The 23,433-nt window shown below is 40.9% G+C and overlaps 2 long non-coding RNA genes across 8 annotated transcripts in view; one reads left to right on the top strand and one right to left on the bottom strand.

Annotated features, from left to right (window-relative positions):
* Nucleotides 1-2,326: 2,326 nt before the first annotated feature.
* LOC121399920 lies at nucleotides 2,327-11,728 on the bottom strand. 5 transcript variants are annotated; one of them, XR_005965347.1, is made up of 7 exons: nucleotides 9,763-11,728; nucleotides 9,286-9,386; nucleotides 9,046-9,152; nucleotides 8,812-8,968; nucleotides 8,267-8,668; nucleotides 6,220-6,302; nucleotides 2,327-4,839 (listed from the first exon to the last, which is right to left on the bottom strand). It is a non-coding gene; the product is annotated as an uncharacterized LOC121399920 (long non-coding RNA). The 5 variants fall into 5 exon arrangements; XR_005965346.1 differs by lacking the exon at nucleotides 6,220-6,302 and having other exon boundaries at nucleotides 2,328-4,839; nucleotides 8,263-8,668; nucleotides 9,763-11,727; XR_005965344.1 differs by lacking the exon at nucleotides 6,220-6,302 and having other exon boundaries at nucleotides 2,328-4,839; nucleotides 9,763-11,727.
* Nucleotides 11,729-13,628: 1,900 nt separating this feature from the next.
* The window catches only part of LOC108705443, a 57,987-nt gene continuing 48,182 nt past the window's right edge, over nucleotides 13,629-23,433 (top strand). Inside the window, exons 1-3 of one of the 3 annotated variants that reach the window (XR_005965349.1) lie at nucleotides 13,629-13,771; nucleotides 14,907-15,014; nucleotides 15,314-15,421. This is a non-coding gene — a long non-coding RNA (uncharacterized LOC108705443). Of the gene's footprint in view, nucleotides 13,772-13,798; nucleotides 15,015-15,313; nucleotides 15,422-23,433 lie in introns of those variants that run through there. The other 2 variants (XR_005965350.1, XR_005965348.1) reach the window with 2 other exon arrangements.

The following is a 23,433-nucleotide window of genomic DNA, read 5'->3' as shown; positions in this document are numbered from 1 at the left end:
GGGTTTTACTTGCCCTTTCATATTGCTGTTGCACGCAGGAAATGGAACAGCAGCTCCATGCATATAAACACACTATACGGGAAAACAGATACACTATTGTAAGTCCAAAGCAGGCTATTAGTCTGAGATCATAATCAGTTCAGCCTGCTCCCCATTTAGCACATCACTTCTACTGTATAGAAGACTTAGCGTCCCCCCCAAATAGCTGCCCGGGGAGGGGGGCTGGCACAAGGCAGCATTAAGCAGGCCAGTGTCTTGCTGTCTCTATCTACACCCACACACGAAATCACCCAAATGCAACAGAATCTATTAGCATTCCGCTCCTACAGGGTACAATCCCCCTTTATTTACTTAATAATGTTTATTAGGGTATTAGTTCCGGATCCATTTCCTGTTTTCAAACAAAAATAACAAAGCAAAGACAAACACTGGCCATCCAAGATCTGTTTACTTGACGCCCCCTAACTGCCAGACACTTCTCCGCTAGCCTTCTCATAAATATATACAGGTAGGAGACCTGTTATCCAGAATGCTTGGGACCTGGGGTTTTCCGGATAATGGATCTTTACGTAATTTCGATCTTCATACTTAAAGTCTACTAGAAAATCATTTAAACATTAAATAAACCCAATAGGCTGGTTCTGCTTCCAATAAGGATTAATTATATCTTGGTTGGGATCAAGTACAAGCTACTGTTTTATTATTACGGAGAAAAAGGAAATTATTTTTAAATATTTGGATAAAATGGAGTCTATGGGAGACTGCCTTTCTGGATAATTCATGACCATATAAAAACACGAGGCCAAAGGCCAAGCTCATTAGTACAATCCCGCCTCCCTTGTCCGCTGGCCGAATGACCAGGTCATTGTCATGTGTTAATGTGCCGATGGCTTGTCTCTCTAAGGGCGATAAGTTCTGGTGTGGTCTGGAATGCAATATTATTTGAGACATCTCTTTAGACAACATGTTGCTGAATGTGCGTATAGAGGCAGGGGTATTTGGAGGGTCAAATTTACTGGCTGTTTTAAAGATCAGGGCAGTGGTTCTAGATTTGTGCCTGGAGTGCTCCCGAAGTTTCAATTTCCGCTGAAATCTATGGATGTCCCCCAGGATGTCAATTGGTTCAGGCGTTTTACAGGGTATGAATGAAAGGCCTTTGTTGAAGAGAGAGAATTCACCAGGGGTGAGGATATGTTTACTTAAATTGAATATCACATTTGTTTCCCCCGTGGGGGTTTCCCTCTTGGGTTTGTACCTCCCCCTTCTGGTGTGTCCTCTCTTCCTCTTTCTTTGTCCAACCGGGATCTTGTGGTGACCCCTAAAAAAGCACTTTGTCCAGTCTGGGTGGAAAGTCCTGAGTCAGAGTCTGTAGATTGATCTGAGCTATCTACAGTCTGTAATGTCCTGGGTTTACGTCTGCGTCTAATATTGGTATAACGGTCAGTTTTAATACCCATTAACCATCCATACACCCGTTTTTGTTTATAGTCTTCTGCCACTTTACGTACTTTGCTTTGTTTGAAGTTCGTTAAATCTGATCTGTGTTTGTCAATATGGTCAGTAAATTTCTTTAGCCAGTCACATGTAGTGTCAGTCTTAAGGGTCTCAGTGTGATTCACCTCTATCTTGCTAATCTCACTACGGGTTAGAGATAGACCCTTACCCACTTGTTCAACCACCAGTAATACTAAGTCCAATGAGCAGCGGTTTAATATGCCACACCACTTACTGCAAAAGTCAGGGTTATTGCGACCAATAGTGGGGATATTGTTGATCCTAAAACCTCTGGGTATCAGCTTTTGCCTATGGTAATTAGAGAGAAACACTCCATGGAGCTGCAGATCCACTTCCTTCCTCTTTAAATCCAAGAGTTCATGGTAGATATTAGTGAAATATTTACTTACAGTCTCATCAAATGAGGTCTCAGGGAATAAGATACAATCAGCATCAGAAGCTGTGAAGCCAAATTCTCTGGTGGTGCCGATATTGATTGTGTGCTGTGTGTGTCCTCCATTCTCCCCTCCCACTTTCCTGGTGCTATCAAGCGTGGTCTGGGTGGGAGTTGTAGTTCTTGTATGGCAAACAATTCTGTGTAGCTTGCATCAAAAATTGGGACGGGTGCTACCATAATAGGTCCAGAGACCCCATATGTATAACCAAAGGAATGGTGCACTCCGTAGACAAAATTAATACCTGGGTGCCAGCATGGGAAATAAGCAGTGAAAAAGGATTGCGGCACTCACAGGGTTTTAGTGAAAAAACAAAAAATGTTTTATTATTAAGCCTCAACGTTTCGATCCCCCACAGGGATCTTCGTCAGGAGCAAAAACAAACAAACATCCATCCAGCACCCACAACCCCCCAGAGGTAATAAAGCCTTGAAATGGCGCCAAAATCTGTTGCTAGGCAACCATACAGGTGTCAGTGAAAGTGCTCAAATCTATTGGCCAGTGATATAATCTAAAAGGCACATGGGGAAAGATAACAGCAGGGTGAAACGCACAAAAAAGATTAAGCGAAAACCAAAAGAAAACAAGAGCGCAGTACTGTGAATGCACAGTGTCACTATGCAGGCCACTCCCCCAACTCCTATTCTAACTGTCAGTGCGTGTCAAATGCGGGCCTGGCGACCTATCACTGAGCAGTGGTGGGTGTATACTATGCTTCTACCGGGTCTCTGTACTTCTGCATTATCAGTGAGCATACAGTAATTAAGACACGACCGCTGTCCAAGCGGTTCTGCGTGTCACTTATCCAGCCCAGCCATGGAGTGTGTGGTATTCAGGACACGATCGCTGTCAAAGCGGTTCTCAGTGTTGCTGCACAAAAGTTTAAAGAACTAGAGGGTAAATAGACTCTAGGCCTGTCATCGGGGTAAATATCAAAAATAAAAGGAGGCACTCACGGCATAAAGGTTGTTAGAAGTCCTTTACTGAATCATATAAACATCTACGCATTTTGGAACCTCACGTCTTCAGAGTATATATATATATATATATATATATATATATATATATATATATATACTTGAATCCATGTCTTTGGGTAACGGCCTATCATTTTGTAAGAAACCCTAGATATTTCCACTTATGTCCATGTGGCAGACTGGTGGGCCTGAAGATTGTGACTGTAAGCTCTATGGGGCGGGGACCTCCTTCCTTCCTTCTCTATACTTGGTGCTTTATGGCAGGCTGTAAAAGTAATTTCCTCTATTCTCCATCCTTATAAATAGAGATGCCGACACACTGCAGGTCATGAGGAAGATAATGATAGTACTTAAGGTCCATAGTCACATAATGAGATTAGAAGTGGCCTATACATTCCTTTTCCCAATATTCTATAGGGCAAGCAAGCTTTAGCATTAACGTCTATGAAGGCTTTCATTCACCCTGATCATGATATACAGTATCTGGTGGGGATAAGTCTAAAGGTGGCCCTACATGCAGAGATCCAACTCCGTATGTAGGGCCAACAGGATTTTTTAACCTGGAATTTTGGCTAGATATCAATCGGGGGTACCTGTTGGAGGGCCCCATACACTGCCGACTTAATCCGTCTGCATCTTATATTGGCTCGTGTATGGCCAGGGTCGGACTGGGAGGCCCGGGCCCCTTGGGGCTGCTGCCTTGGTGGTCTCTGTTGCCCTACTAGTTTACAACAAGTGTAGATATAAATATTATAATTATTGTTTAAACAGATCATTTTTCTTTTCGGAGCTGAGAGATCATCAGTGACTTAAATATAGGGAGAGACGGAGACAGAGAGATTAATTACAACAGTATTGGTGGATGGGGAGGCCCTGGGATGTCCCAGTTACGTCCCTGGAGATCGGAATAAGATGACCATATAATATAACAGGCTTATGTGTTATACGATAGTTATAAAGGAGATGGCGCTTATACTGTAATTACACAGTGTGTGTGTGTTTGATTATTGTTGTATTGTGATCCTCTTCTCTTCTATGGTGCTCTAGGGAAACTAACATCTGAATAAGAAAACATTGCTTCATGCATTTTAGAGATCCTATATACACAGTAAGTATTTGGCAGCCTATGGTTCCACAGCAGACGGACTCCTTTGTCCCCAATATACATTCATAGCTCATTCTAAGAGCTTGGGTGAAATGTGAACAATACTCATGTCATTGCTACCAAAAGCCATATACAGTATCCCTTTCCATTCTCTGGTTTTGATTGTTGAAACTATGAACCAGAAGATGGTTCTCCTCCAGATGGCTTCCACTGCACTGTGTCAGAATATAAAGTTATACAGATACCGCTGAAAATAATTACACGTACGTCTTAAAAAGTTTTGGTTCACCTCTGAGTCAAGTTTTAGTAGGGATGCACCGAATCCAAGATTCTGCCGATTCCTTCTGTCCAGACGAACCGAATCCTAATTTGCATATGCAAATTATGGGCGGAGAGGGAAATTGTGTGACTTTTTCTCACAAAACAAGGAAACAAAAAATGTGTTTCCCTTCCATCGATAATTTGCATATGCAAATTAGGATTCGTATATGCAAATTAGGATTCGTATTGGTATTCGGCACATCCCTACTTTCTAGGATGATTTTATTCTCAACAACTTTTCAATTGGTCTTCATTTTTGTAGTTTTTAAATGATTTCTCTTCTACTTCAGCCTCATCCTTGTCTTTAAAAGGGGGGCACTAACCTCGTCAACAAGAAACGATCACTCTATGAGGCTTAAATGTTATGTATTTTTTTCCCCTTATTTCTTCTATTCAGGCTTTTCCTAGTCATAGTCGAGTCTCTCCTGGTTGCTAGGATAAACTGGCCTCAAGAAACCAGATAGCAGCTAAAATTCCAATTGGAGAGCTGTTGAAAAAAAAACACAATAAAAAAAAAAAATGGAGGTTAATTTAAAGGTGAACTACTGGAGGACGTTGAGAACATATTAAAGGTGAACTATCGCAAAAATGAAAATTTAATATAAGCTTCTTTATACTGAAGTAAGAAACTTACCAAATACAGTAAATTAAAAATTCTGCATATTTTCTGATGTTATCGTTTTAACTATCCCTCTCTCAGCATCTCTTTCACTTCATTCTGTCTTCATGCAACAGTTGGGTGTCAGATGAATGATCCAATATATCTTATAGGGGGACTCCCATTCCTAGCAGATGTATTAGAGCTCACTCAAATAACTGATTCCAGTAAAAACAAAACAACTGCCTCTTACACAAATTCTTCAAGTAGAGAGACAGGATTTCTTGTGGTTTTAATAGCTGTAGCTCTAATACATCTTCTAGGCAAAAGAAGCCCCCCCCCCCATAAGGAATATTGGATCATTCACCTGACACCCAATGCCTGAATTAAGACAGAATGAGGAGAAGCAGATGCTGAGAAACGGTACAGAATTTTAAATTAACTGTATTTAAGAATTTTTTTTATTTCTGAAGCTTATATTAAATTTTCATTTTCTCCAACTGGAAAAATAAGTAATTTGTTCAAGGGGAGATGTGATTTTGTGGGTGTGTTACCATCAATAAACACAATATATTTTAACCATTTGCTTATAGAAGTTCTGCTTTGTGTGAGTCTTCTTCTTAGATCCAGACATTCTAGGGTGGGGGGGGGGGGGAAACAGCTTTCCTCTTTGCTAACGAAGCTGAACCGTGTTCTTGAATAATAAAATAGTCAGAGCCAAATTTACTATTTAAAACAAAGTTTGATGTAAAAGTTACCTTGGGAATCTATGTACCCACTATAATCTATAAATATATAGATAAGGAATGGCCTGAATATACAATAAGCTGTTTGTTCTCTGCTCCAAAGTACACACAGAAGTTCTAATCCTTACATTGTACACTACTTAGTCACTGGTTAGTCTATGGGGTATATTTATCAAAGAGTGAAGTTAGAGATCACCACAGTCTGCTAGAGTGAAATACTGCCTCTATCCATTAATTTGTATGGGATTTTTAAAGGTGTATTTATCAAAGAGTGAAAGTGAAAATTTACCATTTCATAAATACGCCTTTAAAAATCCCATAGAAATGAATGGAGAGAGGCGGTATTTCATGCTAGTGGACTGTGGTGATCTCTAACTTCACTCTTTGATAAATATACCCCCACATAAACCATTCATGCCAGCTGAATAACATAACTAATAAACAAAAGGAACACCAAGAGCCCCAATAGTGTAATATGTATTGGTAAGGGATAATGGAATAAGAGTAGATAACATATACTCACAAACCAAGGTTACCAATAGGCAACCACTGTAAAGGCAGGTGGGGAGATTGTCCTGACCCCACTCAGGATTAAGAAGTCGCTCTCTGTAGATAGAAAAAGGGTATCAACCCTCCACCCAGGGTGGACTTAGTATTGTATAAAAAGAACAGAGGCGCCAAAAGAATATAAACGAGTTTAAAAACCAAAACTTGGTAATCAGAGGAGGCAGTAGTGGACTTACCTCCTCCAAGCAGACACAAAACGACTGTAATTAAGCAGTCAAAATTTATTAACGAACTCCAATCAGTGCAACGCGTTTCAACCCGCTTCTTCAGGCAATAAACATAGGAGTTACAGCATCTGGCAGTAGTATACACACTTAGCGCCTCTCAGAGGCGCTAAGTGTGTATACTACTGCCAGATGCTGTAACTCCTATGTTTATTAAGAAACGCGTCCTATGTTTATTAAGAAACGCGTTGCACTGATTGGAGTTCGTTAATAAATTTTGACTGCTTAATTACAGTCGTTTTGTGTCTGCTTGGAGGAGGTAAGTCCACTACTGCCTCCTCTGATTACCAAGTTTTGGTTTTTAAACTCGTTTATATTCTTTTGGCGCCTCTGTTCTTTTTATACAAGAATAACATAACTGCATGTTTACTAAAGCCTGCAGGAGCGCAACTGACATGGGCATAACACATTTTGAGCAGAAGTGTTTGTCGGGGCATGGGGAGGACCTGTACATCATATTTGCAATAAAACTGAAGAGTCCTGTGCAGACTTCAATGTTCTATAAGGAGATATGCACTTCCTACTTAAGATTCTGTGTTTTCTGGGCAGGATCAGAACAATGTAAAATGTTCAGTGGCATGTATTCTCTAGAGCAGGGATCCCCAACCTTTTGAACCCGTGAGCAACATTCAGAAGTAAAAGGAGTTGTGGAGCAACACAAGCATGAAAAATGATCCTGGGGTGCCAAATAAGGGCTGTGATAGGACATTCAATATCCCCTATGTGGATTGTCAACCTACATTGAGGCTCTGTATAGCTGTACACCTGGTTTTTACTACCTAATTTTAAGTAAAACTTGCCTCCAAGCCTAGAATTCAAAAATAATCACCTGTTTTTAGGCCACTGGGAGCAACATCCAAGGGGTTGGAGAGCAACATGTTGCTCGCGAGCTACTGGTTGGGGACCACTGCTCTAGAGTGTACAATGCAACCATGAGACTATAGTTCAGGGCAACAGTGTGTAACTGGGCACCATCTACTGGTGAAGTGTAAGGTACTGTTTTGTTATTTATACTGTACATACCAAGACCTAGACTAAAACACCATTAACAGTACAGGTTAAATGTACAATTTGTCTGGTTTAAAGAAAATGTAAAGCTTCAGCAGCATGTTACTTTATGTAAAAGACCAGGGAGAAAGTATGCTTGGAGTAGAAGTGGAGATAATAACGTCTAGAAAAACCTATTGGCTCTGGGATAGCAGGTATAGTAGGGAGAGATGATGCCTATAGTAACAGTGATATAATAGTCTCTGGGAAGGGACTATGGCTGTGGGATAGCATGTATAGTGGGGAGAGATGGTGCCTATAGTAACAGTGGGATAATAGTCTCTGGGAAGGGAGTGTGGCTGTGAGATAGCAGGTATAGTAGGAAGAGATGGTGTCTATTGTAGCAGTGGGATAATAGTCTCTGGGAAGGGGCTGTGGGATAGCAGGTATAGTAGGGAGAGATGATGCCTATAGTAGCCGTGGGATAATAATCTCTGGGAAGGGACTGTGGCTGTGAAATTGCAGGTATAGTAGGGAGAGGTGGTGCTTATAGTAACAGTGGCATAATAGAGCAGTGGATATTCAGAGCTCCTACCTGCCTGGGTGCACTTCAAGAGTGCTATACCTTACATACACATGCCCCTATTCCCCAGGACCCGATAAACTACTCTTAGTAGGCAACTGGCTCAACCCTAATTTATCTGCAAATTTGTCCATGAAATATGGAATGAGTATAAGCAGTAAAACCGGGATTCCATATTTTATGAATGCAAACGAAAAGGACTTACTTACAGGATCAAAGTGCGAGTCAGGCTCCATTGCAAAAGGATATCTATCACTTTGGTCAGATTCTGCACAATTAATTGCCAATCTCCATCACTCCCCCATCTCAAAGCAATCGTTTCTAATGTGTCCTTGGAGAAAATGAATCCCAGCACAAGCAGGCGTTGGCATGGGAAAAGGAGGGATGCATCGGTCAACTCCTCCCTCAAATCACCATAATTCGACCTCGTCATTTTAGTCAGCACGGTAGAAAAAGGGGATGCATGGATTCTGCAGCAGGGCACCGGGCCGTTCCTGGGGATTCTGTATCTCATGCAGAAGTTGGGTTTAGTCGTTCCTGAGGAGCTGCCAAATGAGGCAATGTCTAGACTTCCTGTCTCCCATCTTATTCTAAGCCGACTTCCTCCAGAGCTACAATGAGGCAAAATGTGATTAAATAAATGAGGTAGGAATAGGAGTTAGGATAAGCGAGATAGAAGCAATATCCCTCTACAGAACTAGAGCTCACTCTGTTGTCCCCTGGCGAAACAGAACCTCTGTTGCCCCAAGCTTACCTCCATTCTCTTTTCCTTCAAGTTCCATAGGGTTTTCTGCTGGGAACTCTTCTGATCCTGTCTGGGGACCCTGGGTTGCTTCCATGAAACTCCTGTACCATTCATTGCGCTCAGTTACCAGCCGCATGACCAAAACTTGCAATTCCAGCAGCTTAGCCTACAAATCAGAAAGATTGCATAATGAAAATGGACTCTCACATGTATCTTCTCAGACACCGCTAGAGTAACACCCACCTTAATTTCCTCTTTGTCCTGAGCCAGTCAGCTAATGTACTCCTCCTTTTCCTTGTAACGCTGCTTCAGTATGGCTCTCTGGTTCTGATAAAGTGCAATGTATTCACCTACAGAATGCACAAATGTTAGTTTTAGTTGAGACCATCAATTACTGAAGCGCTATCAGGTAGGACCTAACATCATTACAGCCTTAGCGATATTTTTATTTCTATACAACCATCAATTAGCGCTAGAATTTACCAATAGTGTGTTTCTCCTGACAGCTGAATACATGGATGCTCCAGCTTTTCTACATGCTCCTTCAGCTCCACTCTCTCTTGCATCAAGTCTGTAAACTGAAGCTAAAAGAAGAATATGGTCAGCAAGCAGATTGCTACAAATAAACAACAAAAGCCAACTAGTGCACAGGGTGTCTGATGACCTGAAGTTCCCACACAATAAAGCAAACAAGTTAGCTGCATAGGTAACACATAAAAGTGTAATGTACACATGACAATATATGTGCAACTGGCTCTGCAATGAATATTGTTATGCAACAGAATATTATGTATACAATCAAGATCATTTGTACATATTCACCTCTTGAATGAAGAAAATCTTATTGCACCATACCCAGAAAAATACAGTGCCAAATCTATTCAGGTGTTACATACTCAAGGAACTGGAACATGCAATGAATATTTGTGCCGGACTAGCATGTAGGCCGGGATTACTCACCTGCAGTTACTCCATGACACTCTGTAATGCATCATACACCTCTCTGGGAATGCTATCCATACAGAGATCTATGGATTAAAAAAAAAAAACCCAGCACATGGGGATTTGCATACTGGTTCCAGTTTACTAGAAACCAATGCTACTTAAATCTATAGATCTGAAGGTGCATAATAAGTAATGGTCCAAACGTATTATACAGCCTCCTACAAACTCCCTGGCAGAACCCTTTGCAGGTTTCACAATGGATACTGCGAGGCAGCTAAATGTGAGTTAACATTGCAGTTTAAGACTGGTAGGCAAAAAAAATAAATTCTCTCCTTCTGTCGGCTCACTTCCATGTTTTAGGCCTGGGTGAGGCGGTGGGTGAAGCTGGGGTGGTTAAGGAGGATAAGCAGGTATAAATAGGCGGGTATAAATAATTGTTGGGCATATTGATGCCTTATAGGTATCCTTTGCAGTTACTTTGGTAAAGTTATATTTTGGCATTAATGAGTTAGGGATAAATAATTCAACTGTTACAAGTTGCAGGTATAAGTAATAGCAGCAGTATTACCTGCAGCATGGCTCCAGATGATTGCCTCCGCCTTATTTCCGATATCTGATGCAACAGATCTTGAGAGTACCTCTTTTGCTACGTAAGTTGCCGTTTCACCTCTTCCCGCTGCCATTGCACCTTTGCTATGGAAGTGGCTATAAATGCTACCTGCAGGCAAATATCAGGTTGGTAAAGAAAGATTTATATACTCACCGTTAAATCCTTTTGGCTCTAGTCGGAAGGGGGGACACAGGAATTATGGGGATAAAAGGCTCCTTCCACCAGGAGGTAGGACACTGAAGTGATGTCAGAAATGTGACTCCTCCCTCTCTCCTTTTACCCCTCTCACCTTGCCTTTCAGGCTCAGTTGCTCACAAAGAACTCATGAACGGTGAACTGAAACATAACTGTTCCACCAGGATGGCTGAACTGTGAACAGAATATTTCCGGGAGGGAAGTCCTGTGTCCCCCTTCCGACTAGAGAGAAAAGGGATTTAACGGCGAGTACATAAATCTTTCTTTCTCTCACATCGGAGGGGGACACAGGAACTATGGGGACATACCAAAGATGCCCCAAACCAGGAGAGGGAAGAACTCCTTTTGAAACGGCCGCTTGGAGAATTTTACTGCCTAGAGCCACCTCCGCGGAAAGTTATGTATTGAATTGGTAAAATGTAGTGAAGGTATGTAAGGAGGCCCAAGTAGCCGCCCTGCAGACCTGATCTGCCCATGCCATGTGTCGATGAGCCCATGAGGCTCCAAATGCTCTGGTAGAGTGGGCACGTAGCCAAATCGGAAGTGTCCTCTTCTGTGCCAGGTAGGACCGTGTAATTGCTTCTTTGACCCAGCGGGCCAACATGGTTTTGGTTGCAGCCATTCCCTTACGAGGTCCTGATGGGATCACAAACAGAGTATCAGTGTTCCTGAAGGGTTTGGTACGAGCAACATAAGTCCTTAGTGCTCGGACCACATCAAGTCTATGAAACTTTGCCTCCTTTTCATTATGTGGATTATTGCAGAATGATGGAAGAATGATTTCCGTATTGATGTGGAAGAGGAAACCACCTTAGCTGTGCGGAGGACTGTGCGTCTATTCCCGCTGCTAGGGGGTCTCGGTATCGTGAGAAGAACCTAGGATCTTTGTGATCAAGTCGACTTGAGGTTCTCCCCACTTGTCTACCAGCAGTTGAAAGGCTTCGTGGTGGAGTTCCCATTCTCCGGGATCTACTCGGTGTCTGCTTAGGAAGTCCGCCTCTACATTTAACACCCCGGGATGTGAATTGCCGATAGATGTGGAACGTTGTGTTCTGCCCAAGTCAGAATGGGGTCTACTCTGTGACCCCCCATTTGAAAGCCAGGTGAGAAAGATAAGTCAAATAAATTAAAAACTGAAGGATGAACACAGTAGCAGTTCCATGTATAAATAACCATATAATTAACAGCAGGATGGCAAGGTGAAATTTCATGTATAAATACCCCCCAGAAGGATGGCAAGGGGCAATGGCATGTATAGATACCCCCCAGAAGGATGGCAAGGGGCAATTCCATGTATAAATACTCCCAGAACCCACAGCAGGATGGTAAGGGGCAAATCCATGTAAAAATACCCCCCAGAACCCACACCAGGATGGTAAGGGGCGATTCCATGTATAAATACCCCAGAACCCACAGCAGGATGGCAAGGAGCAATTCCATGTATAGATATCCCCAGAACCCACAGCAAGAATGCATGGGGCAAATCCATGTAAAAATACTCCCCCAGAAACCACAGCAGAATGGTAAGGGGCTATTCCATGTATAAATAGCCCCCAGAACCCACAGCAAGATGGCAAGGGGCAAATGCATGTATAGATACCCCCCAAGAACACAGCAGTATGGCAATGGGCAATTCCATGTATAGATACCCCCAGAAACCACAGCAGTATGGCAAGGGGCAATTGCCTGTATTAATAACCCCAAAAGGATGGCAAGGGACAATGCCATGTACAAATACCCCAGAACCCACAGCAGGATGGCATGGGGCAAATCCATGTATAAAAATCCCCCAGAAGGATGGCATGGGGCAAATCCATGTAAAAAGACCTCCCCCCCAAAACCCACAGCAGGATGGCAAGAGGCAAATGCATGTATAGATACCCCCCAGAACACACAGCAAGATGGCAAGGGGCAATTCCATGTACAAATAACCCCAGAACACACAGCAGGATGGCAAGTGGCACATCCATGTAAAAAATACCCCCAGAACCCACAGCAAGATGGCAAATGCATGTATAGATACCCCTCCCCCCAAGAACCCACAGCAGTATGGCAAGGGGCAAGTCCATGTATAGATACCCCCAGAAACCACAGCAGTATGGCAAGGGGCTTTTCCATGTATAGATGCCCACCAGAACCCACAGCAGTAAGGCAAGGGGCAATTGCATGTATAGATACCCCCCAGAAACCCACAGCAGTATGGCATGGGGCAATTCCATGTATAAATACCCCCCAGAACCCACAGCAGGATGGCAAGGGGCAATTCCATGTATAAATACCCCCCCAGAACCCACAGCAGTAAGGCAAGGGGCAATTGCATGTATAGATACCCCCCAGAAACCCACAGCAGTATGGCATGGGGCAATTCCATGTATAAATACCCCCCAGAATCCACGGCAGGATGGCAAGGGGCTATTCCATGTATTAATATCCCCCCAAAAGGATGGCAAAGGGCAATGCCATGTATCGATACCCCCCAGAACCCACAGCAAGATGGCAAGGGGCAAATCCATGTAAAAATACCCCCCAGGCCAGAACCCACAGCAGGAAAAGAGACAAGAAGCAGAGGAACACATTGACGCACACTCACCTAGATTCAGTGAAGGTGCCTGGTGGATTCCTGGAGAGGCTGGGGCCGGGCAGCGTCATGGTGTGCGAGTGTGACATCAGGAGGATTTGATGAACTTGAGCAGCAGCCACAGACCAGCGAGGCACCTGCGTGTGATGCACCAACACTCGTCTCTTCCGGCTCCCTCTCTGCAGACTGAGGCAGTCGGTAGGCAGGGCTTCCTTTCCTCCTCTGGCCGTTTCCACTTTACCGGGTTGGGGGGGGGGTGCGAAATGTAAGTGGATCAGCCGGGGGGAGGGAGCCAGCACCAAGTACTTATTTAATAAATAAATAAAGGCAAAAAAAATGTACAAGTCAGCCATGGGGCCCCAAAATAAGTGTGCCCTGGGCAGCTGCCCACTTATTAAAGCGGCCCTGCAGCCAGCACCCCCCTCTGAAAGCAGCATCAGTAGTTTGATCAGTAGAAAAGCTCCGTTGTTGTTGTTTCACAGTAAGCTGCCTTTATTTCCACATGGTTAGTGAAAGGGGAGGGGCAGCTGCAGAAGGAAAACAGCTTACTGTGAAACAACAACGGAGCTTTTCTACTGATCAAACTACTGATGCTGCTTTCAGAGGGGGAGAGAAAAAGAGTTTCTTCTTTCCCTCATACGGTGAGAACCATAATTTGTGTAAGACACAGGTTTTAATCATCACTTCACTTCTACAGTTCCCACACAGAGACAGGTTCCCATATTAGGCCAGCAAAACACTAGCACGCCGCAGCCCCACCAATGAGCGTGTCCCTGGGCGGAGCTTAACTTGTATCACAGCGGCTCCCGCTAAAAAGCAGGAGAGTATATTGGTGCCCAGGCCACACAAAATTGACCTGCATGTCCCGGTAGTTCTATTGAATCCCCCTCCCGCACACAGTCCTGCAGTGCCGGGGAATTCATGGCAGCGCTGGGGCAGGAACCTGTGCCGTTCCCTGGTGCAGCAGCCACACTCAGCCACTTGTTGGATTCACTGCGGGTAGCCAATGAGAATTTAGGGTACTAGTCCCGTTATCACCTGTCCAATCAGAAGCTGGAGTACGTGTGACGTGATTCTACTGTTAGTGACATGAAAGAATCCTGTCCTGCTGTCAAACTCTATGGTACAGGTGTAACTAAGGGAGACCGTTATTAGCTCAGGCTGTAATCTCAGCATGTGCCCAATGCAATGGCAAAGCAGTGATTAGTAAGTAAGTGCACGTCACGTTGCTGCTTTGGAATTTCTTACGCGATGGAGTTATGAGGAAAACGTGATGCGGCTGCCTACATCCATCTTCAGTAGCCGAGACGAGCAGCTGAGGAACATGTGGAAATGTCCCTGAGCCATGGCGCCGAATTACAGGAAGTAGCACTCGATCATTTCACTAATTGCTCTTGTTGCGCTGAGTTAGCCTGGTAGGGTATCAGCAATAGATGCAGACACTGGCAGTGGCCTCATTACTTCCCCAGTGGACTCCCATAAAGCTATAGCGGAATTATAAAGGAACAGGCTGGCTGTCAGGGAGTGCAGTGCAGCCGGGAGTTGTGAAGTGCTCAAAGATCGTGGGGCCAAATTGCCATTATTGCTGAACAATATCCAAAGTTTTTAATAATGTATGAGCCGTGGCTTGGAAGGGGGGTATGTACCTGCTGATTAACAGTGTGCAGCCTGGATTAGAAATATCCAAGTATTTCAACTGTAGAGAATCACACACACATAGCCCTGGTCACATGCTCCATGGTCACATGACCCAGATAACTGCCGTTTTTCTGTCAGTTAGGTGAGCCGATCAGCCGAAGAACAGGTGATTTCCTCTGCGATTTTGGAGCTGACCTGACACGTCCAAAATTGGAAAAAGGAGATGAAAGAGAGAAGGTGACAAAGGTAGGGAACAAGGGGAAAACACTGGGTAGCAAAGAGAGGTCTCTGTAAAAAAAAATCATGAAAGCAGACGAGCAGGCAGCAGAGGGAAACAAGTAAGATGCAATTTTAAATGCTGATTTCATGCAAATAGTGATCTTGTTAATTAACTCTATTGTATTGTGAGTTTGCTGCAGCTTTTTTTTGACAACATATGTTTTGAGAAAAGTTTTTATTAATGTATGTGCAAATGTATTATTATTAGTCCCCTGGTCACTTGATCCATGGTCACATGACCCAGATAACTGCCGTTTTTCTGTCAGTTAGGTGAGCCGATCAGCCGAAGAACAGGTGATTTCCTCTGAGGTTTTGGAGCTGATCTGACACGTCCAAAATTGGAAAAAGGGGATGAAAGAGAGAAGATGACAAAGGTAGGGAACGAGGGGAAAACACTGGGTAGCAAAAAGAGGTCTCTGTAAAAAAAAAATCAAGCAGACGAGCAGGCAGCAGAGGGAAACAAGTAAGGTGCAATTTTAAATGCTGATTTCATGCAAATGGCGATCTTGTTAATTGTATTGTGAGTTTGCTGCAGCTTTTTTTGACAACATATGTTTTGAGAATAGTTTTTTCCATTTTCTGCAGTAAATCTTCATTTACTAGTCAATAGGAGGGTTAGCTTAATAACTAAATACGTAAAGCATATAAACCTCAGAGTTCTTGGTTATTGTTATAAGAATAGGTACTGTTACCGATGGGCAATATAAAGCCATTTAATTCGAGAAATGGGAGAATTCAGCAAAAAGGCTAATTTTTAATTACGTATACTGGTACATATGTCCATGCATTGTTGTTATTATGGGATATTGTTATTATGGGATGTTGTTAGTATTATGGGATGTTGTATGCAAAGTCTAGTGACAGTTTATAACTGCCACAGAGCGGCCATATTGAGTAGGTGAGTGAACAGTGTAAGAGAGACTCGAAAACTAAATTTTTTTAGCTAGTTTGGAACCATGCCCTCAAACCTTGCTAAAAGAGGTGGAAAAGAAAGGAAATATAAGGTTTTGTAAGAAGAGCAATATATTTTGCAAACCTCTAGAAGATATGAATGGGCAGGGATGAGAAGCAAGTAAGTTGCAATTTTAAAAAACTGATTTTATGCATTTGGTAATTTTTTTTGCTTCTTGTTAAATAACTATATTGTCTATTGGGAAAAATCCAGCAAATAGGCACATTTTCAACTATGTATGCTGGTACATATGTCCATGCATTGTTGTTATTATAGGATGTTGTTATTATGGGATGTTGTGTGCAAAGTCTAGTTTATAACTGCCATAGTAATATTGTTATTTTGCAGCAGCTTTTGTTTTGAAAATGCATGTTTTGAAATTAGATTTTCCATTTTCTGGACCAAGTTTTAATGTGTCAGAATAGGAGGGTTGGTTTGATAACTAAATACATGAATCATATTAACCACAGAGTTCTTGGTCATTGAGTGAAAGGACAGCTTCTGTTACAGATGGGCAATATAAAGCCATTTAATTAGAAAAATGGGAGAATCCAGCAAATATACTAATTTTTAATTATGTATGCTGGTACATATGTCCATGCATTGTTATTATGGGATGTTGTGTACAAATTCTAGTGACAGTTTATAACTGCCACAGCGCTGCCATATTGAGTAGGTGAATGAACAGTATAAGAGTGACTCGCAAACAAAATAGTTTTAATTAATTTGGGCCCATGCCCTCAAAGAAAAGAGATGGAAAAGAAAGGAAATAAAATGATAATGTTTTGTAAAGAGAAGAACAAGATATTTTACAAACCTTTAGACTATATGAATGGGCAAAGGTGTGAAGCAAGTTAGTTTCATTTTTAAAAAGCTGATTTTATGCATTTGGTAAAATGTTTTTTTGCTTCTTGTTAATTAACTATACTGTATATTGTGATTTTGCAGCAGCGTTTGATTTGAAAAAACATGTTTTGAGAATAGATTTTTGATTTTCTAGACCAATTTTTAATTTGTCAGTGAATAGGAGGGTTGCTTTGATTAACTACATACATAAATCATATAAACCATAAATATCTTTGTTATTGGAAGAGAGTAGGGATGGGCGAATTTTTTCACCTCGTTTCGCCAAAAAAATGACGCCCATAGACTTGTATGGAGACGTGCGTCAAAAAAAAAAGATGCGCAACAAAATAATTTCGCCGCACGACAATTGTTTTTTTGACGCCCATAGACTTTAATGGGCGTCTGCGACATTTCGCTGGTGGCGAATCTTTGGCGAAACGAAACGGGTCAAATTCGCCCATCCCTGGAAGAGAAGCTAGGTTCTGTTACACTTGTGCAACAAAAAAATTTAATTTGTCAGGGAAAATGTTTGGAATGGGAAAACGTAGCAAATAGGCACATTTTCAATTATGTATGCTGCTAGATATGTCCATGCATTGTTGTTATTATGGGATGTTGTATGCAAAGTCTAGTGAAAGTTTATAACTGCCACAGAGGTGCCAAATTAGGCAGGTGAGTGAATCGTGTAAAATAGTCTGGCAAACAAAAATTTTTAATGCCTAATTTGGGCTCAAGCCCTTCAACCATAGTCAAAAATGATGGAAAGGAACAGATGAAAACAATGTAAACATTTTTTAGAAAACCTATAGAACAGGGGTTCCCAACTACCAGGCTCAGACACTCCCGCACTGAGCCGCCGAGCCTAGTGCCGGCACGTCCAAATTTGCTGCCGACCCTGCCCCAACCCCCGCCACGACCCCTCCCGACCCTGCCCCGACCCCTGCCGACCCGCCACTACCCCTGCCGACGCTGACCCATACCCCATCCCCAACCCCGCCATACCCACCCCCCCTGGTCCTCGCGGAAAAAAAACACCATTTTTGCCAACGGTCCCCAGTCCAAAAAAGGTTGGGGACCCCTGCTATAGAAGATATGAATGTGCAGGGAGTAAATCAAGTAAGCTGCATTTTTAGAAAGCTGATATTTTTTATCCCATACCTATATCATTATTGAGAATTTATATTCTTAGATTTTTATGTGTTTTAAATAAAAAACATTTTAATAGATAAGGGCTTTAAATCCAGGGTTATGTTGTTATGGTTTGGATTTTATTCTAGATAAGGTGTTTCAATGTATCTGTGTTTTGTTAGGTGTTTCTTTTAGAATATTTGTTCTCTATATATTATTTTCTTGTTATTCATAAGTGATAGCGTTTCATTTGCTTAGTATATTGGACAATTGATTTGTATAGGCCTTTATAGGTAGACAATTGAAATGCTTGTTCCCCAGGGGGGTGGGTCCCATTGCAGTGGATGGCATGCTCAACCAAAAGTGTCCTTCATGTGTGGTTAGGTAGAGGGCGTGTATGGTGGACTTTTGAGGGAAATCCATAAGTGTCCTCAGTAATTGGATTGTTTCTATAGATATGTATATGGTCATTGATTTGTTATTGAACTCAGAGTTGTTTTTCTATGGTTTAGGCCTTGTTCTAGATCAGGTGTTTTAATAAATATATATATATCTATGGCAAATAGGTTGGATTCAATTAGACTGTTCAATCACTGTGCTTCCGTACAATGAAGCCAATAACACATAGGAAAAGGAGTGATGAATTCAGTCGAACGCAGTGGGTTGCTGCAAAAACTGTGCTTTTATTTTAACACAACATGTTTCGAGCTGTGCTCTTTGTCAAGTGTGTCAAGTATTGACGTTTCGGTCTGGGTCTTGCACCGTTATCAAGATAACGGTCCAAGACCCGGACCGAAACGTCGATATTCGTAATGCTCTTTTAAATTTGATTAATAAATTATATTCTTAGATTTTTATGTGTTTTTTAAATAAAAAAACATTTTAATAGATAAGGGCTTTAAAGCCAGGGTTATGTTGTTATGGTTTGGATATTATTCTAGATAAGGTATTTCAATGTATCTGTGTTTTGTTAGGTGTTTCTTTTAGAATATTTGTTCTCTATATATTATTTTCTTGTTATTCATAAGTGATAGCGTTTCATTTGCTTAGTATATTGGACAATTGATTTGTATAGGCCTTTATAGGTAGACAATTGAAATGCTTGTTCCCCAGGGGGGTGGGTCCCATTGCAGTAAATGGCATGCTCAACCAAAAGTGTCCTTCATGTGTGGTTAGGTAGAGGGCGTGTGTATATATCTATGACAAATAGTTTGGATTCAATTAGACTGTTCAATCACTGTGCTTCCGTACAATGAAGCCAATAACACATAGGAAAAGGAGTGATGAATTCAGTCGAACGCAGTGGGTTGCTGCAAAAACTGTGCTTTTATTTTAACACAACATGTTTCGAGCTGTGCTCTTTGTCAAGTGTGTCAAGTATCGACGTTTCGGTCTGGGTCTTGTACCGTTATCAAGATAACGGTCCAAGACCCGGACCGAAACGTCGATACTTGTAATGCTCTTTTAAATTTGATTAATAAATTAATTTTTTTTAAAAATTCCAGTGTGCGCTGCTCTCTACCAATGGACTTTTAAATACACGATATTGTAGCAGCACCTGGTTGTTCACATCTTGTTGGTGTGCGAAGGACTTATTTTTGTTTTTTTGTATATATATATATATATATATATATATATATATATATATATATAATAAACAAAAAAAGTCCAGACGACTTGTCTTGTGATCAAAAAAGAAAATTCTTTATCAAGCAAGAATATGCAACGTTTAGAAGCTCCCGCTTCTTTATCAAGCAATCCAGATTAATGATGTAATCTGGATTGCTTGATAAAGAAGCGGGAGCTTCGAAACGTTGCATATTGTTGCTTGATAAAGAATTTTCTTTTTTGATCACAAGACAAGTCGTCTATGCATCTATGCAGAGTGTATATAGATGGAAGAATATGTATATGTCTATGTAGAAAGTATATAGAGGGATGAATGTAAATATCTATTTGGAATGAATATAGATGGATGAACATGTATATCTATGCAGAGTGTATATAGATGGATGAATATGTAGATGTCTATGTATATTGTATTTAGAGGGATGAAAAAAAAAAAAAAATATATATATATATATATATATATATATATATATATATGCAGAGTGTATATAGATGGAAGAATATGTATATGTCTATGTAGAAAGTATATAGAGGGATGAATATAAATATCTATTTAGAATGTATATAGATGGATGAATATGTATATGTCTATGTAGAATGTATATAGTTGGATGACTATGTATTATCTATGCAGAGTGTATATAGATGGATGAATATGTATATGTCTATGTAGAATGTATATAGATGGATGAATATGTATATCTAAGCAGCGTTTATATAGATGGATGAATATGTATATGTCTATGTAGAATGTATATAGAGGGATGAATATATATATATATATATATATATATATATATATATCTATGTAGAATGTATATAGATGGATGAATATGTATATCTATGCACAGTGTATCTAGATGATGAATATGTATATGTCTAAGTAAAATGTATATAGATGGATGGATGAATATGTATATGTAGAATGTATATAGAGGGATGAATATATATATCTATGCAGAGTGTATATAGAGGGATGAAAATATATATCTATGTAGAATGTATATACATGGATTAATAGCACAACAGGTTTTGTAGCAGCGCACACCGGCACCCGAAGGAATCGCCCACACGAGGTTATGGTTAAAAAGGTATAACTTTATTTTCTCATCTGATCAAACATCTAGCGTCTGAGGTCTAACGCGTTTCGTGGCTACGCACTTCCTCAGAGACCTCCAATCTCATTAGCATGTTTGTCTTTTATACACATCTCCTTCATTTACATATTCACATATTAACTATTTACACACATTTTAAAAAAAGAGAGTTTATACAACAATTCATTTAAAACCAATTAATTGATCAGGCTACATATGCATATAAATACTATTCCATGTAAATTTCAATATATAATAAATACACAAATATCATGCTTCATGAGTTCATATAAAACAAATCTTAATTATTCATTATTCCATAACCTTCTATATCCGTATTACTATATCTTTTATTGTTACATTCTGCTCAGTGGCAATTATGAAATTATGTTGCGATCCCATTACTAGTTTGGTGTATGTCACTTAAAAGTAGCAACTTATGTCAAATCTTGAATTTAATCCTTCCGGTTGTCTAGTATGTAATTTAAATATCCACTTCACTTCCGCTCTCAGCAATTTGGCCTGCAGATCCCCTCCTCTCGGTCCTAAATGTACCCTCTCTATACCCTGTACAGCCACCCATTTCAAATCCCCACCATTACATTCATTAAAGTGTCTTGAGACAGGGGTATTTCTATTATCTGATTTAATAGCATTAAGGTGTTCCCTTATTCTATTTTTAAGACCCCTAATGGTACAACCCACATATTGCTTGTGGCATTTTAAACAGGTTATAAAATAAACCACAGCCTTGGTATTGCAATTTATGTAATTCCTAATCTGAAATGTCTCACGTGTCCTACTACATATGAAGGTTTCTGCCACCCTAACTACTCCACACGTGACACATCTGTTTGACCCACACCTAAACATCCCTATACTATGTAACCATGTGTCCATTTTCTGTTCCTCTCTAGCTACACTAGGGGATAAACTCATCCTTAGAGTGGGGGCTCGTTTCGCTGCTACATGCACCCCTGGTTCCAATAGTTGTTTAAATATGCTATCCCCATATAGTATTGGAAGATGTCTATTCACAATCTGCTTTATCCTATTAAATTGTGCACTATATGTAGAGCTCAATATCAACCTTTGTTCCTGCTTTCTCTCAACATTCCTAATCTCATTCAGAGTCCCCATTTCTATGTTATTTTGAGTGTTTCTCTCTCTCTTCTTCCCAGTCTTAACTCTCCTACTTATCAAGTCATCACGTTTACAGTCTAATGCTACTTCAAAAGCCTTTTGTAACACCTTCATATCATACCCCTTCTGCAGAAATTTTTTCTCGTAATTTACACGACTCCTCTACAAATTTCTCCTCGGTACTACAGTTACGGCGTAAACGTATGAACTGTCCCTTAGGGATTCCTCCATTGAGATGCTTGGGGTGACAGGAGTCTGCTCTCAACAAGGAATTACCTGCATGGGGTTTGGTATATGTTGTAGTTTCTATGATGTTATTTTTAATACTCACTGACAAATCTAAATAAGTTATATTCTCCCTATCAAAGCAATTGGTAAATTTTAAATTTAATGTCTCATTATCCAATTGGCCTATAAAATTCTCAAATTATTCCTTACTCACCCCCCATACAAAAATCAAATCATCTATGAAGCGGCGATTCAGTATTACATGTTCAAGGAGCATACTATCACCCCCAAAGACGTGGTTCTCCTCCCACCAACCCATGAAGAGATTGGCGTATGTTGGCGCAAACCGCGCCCCCATCGCCGTACCACGCCCCTGGAGGTAATTTTCCCCCTTGTACATAAAGAAATTGTGTGTGAGTAGATACCAGATTGCCTCCAGTACAAAATTCTTAGTATCCTCTGTATAATCACTGTATTTATTTAGATGGTATTCTACTGCTAACATCCCTTTCTCATGTGGTATGCTAGAGTAAAGTGATACCACATCTGCTGTACCCCACCCATAGGTATCCTTCCACTCCATAGTTTGTAGTATTCCCAACAGATCTCCTGTATCTTTCAAGTAGGAACCCAAACGCCTAACTAGGGGCTGCAATAACATGAAATAATCGGTCTGCCTTTAGGTGGTAATTCCCCCTTGTGGACCTTCGGGAGGTAGTAAAAGACTGGGGTCTGTGAATTTTCAGGGACTACAGTGTTCCATATCCTGTCTGTGATCACCCCTACATGTTTACCAAATTTTGCTATGTTCTCCAATTCTTTTTTATAAGAGCTAAGTGGATTGCTTCCTAATCTTTTATAGGTTTCAATATCATTTAATTGTCTATATACTTCCTTTTTGTAATCTCGTGTATTTAGTACAACTATAAGTCCTCCCTTATCCGCCTGTTTAATAGTTAGCGATTTTTTGTTACTTAATTCATTTAATGCTTTTCTCTGTTCTTTTGTAAGGTTCCCTGATTTATATTTAGTTCCCTGTTCTCCCTTTAGTTTCATTAGATCACGTTCCACTAAGTCCTGGAATATATCTGTTAAGTCTCCACGCCCATGCACTGGGTAGAACCTGGATTTACCTCTCATTCGATGGTTAATTTTTTGTATATCCTCACTCAACTTCTTAGTGTTCCCTTCACCACTCTCATCAAGTGAGGTTTCTAAAAGATGTGTTGCTCTCTGCTCCACAAAAAGCGGAAACCTCTCAACACCCACCCGTGTATCGTCAACTGCATTAACCCGCTCAGTGATCTGTGTAAGATTGTTCCTATCCACACATAAATTAGTACCCACCTCTCCTAAATCGGCA

The sequence above is a fragment of the Xenopus laevis genome, chromosome 2L (assembly GCF_017654675.1).
Source record: "Xenopus laevis strain J_2021 chromosome 2L, Xenopus_laevis_v10.1, whole genome shotgun sequence".
NCBI classification, from domain to species: domain Eukaryota; kingdom Metazoa; phylum Chordata; class Amphibia; order Anura; family Pipidae; genus Xenopus; species Xenopus laevis.
The sequence above is the reverse complement of the archived record's forward strand: the minus strand, read 5'-3'. Positions and strand labels throughout refer to the sequence as shown.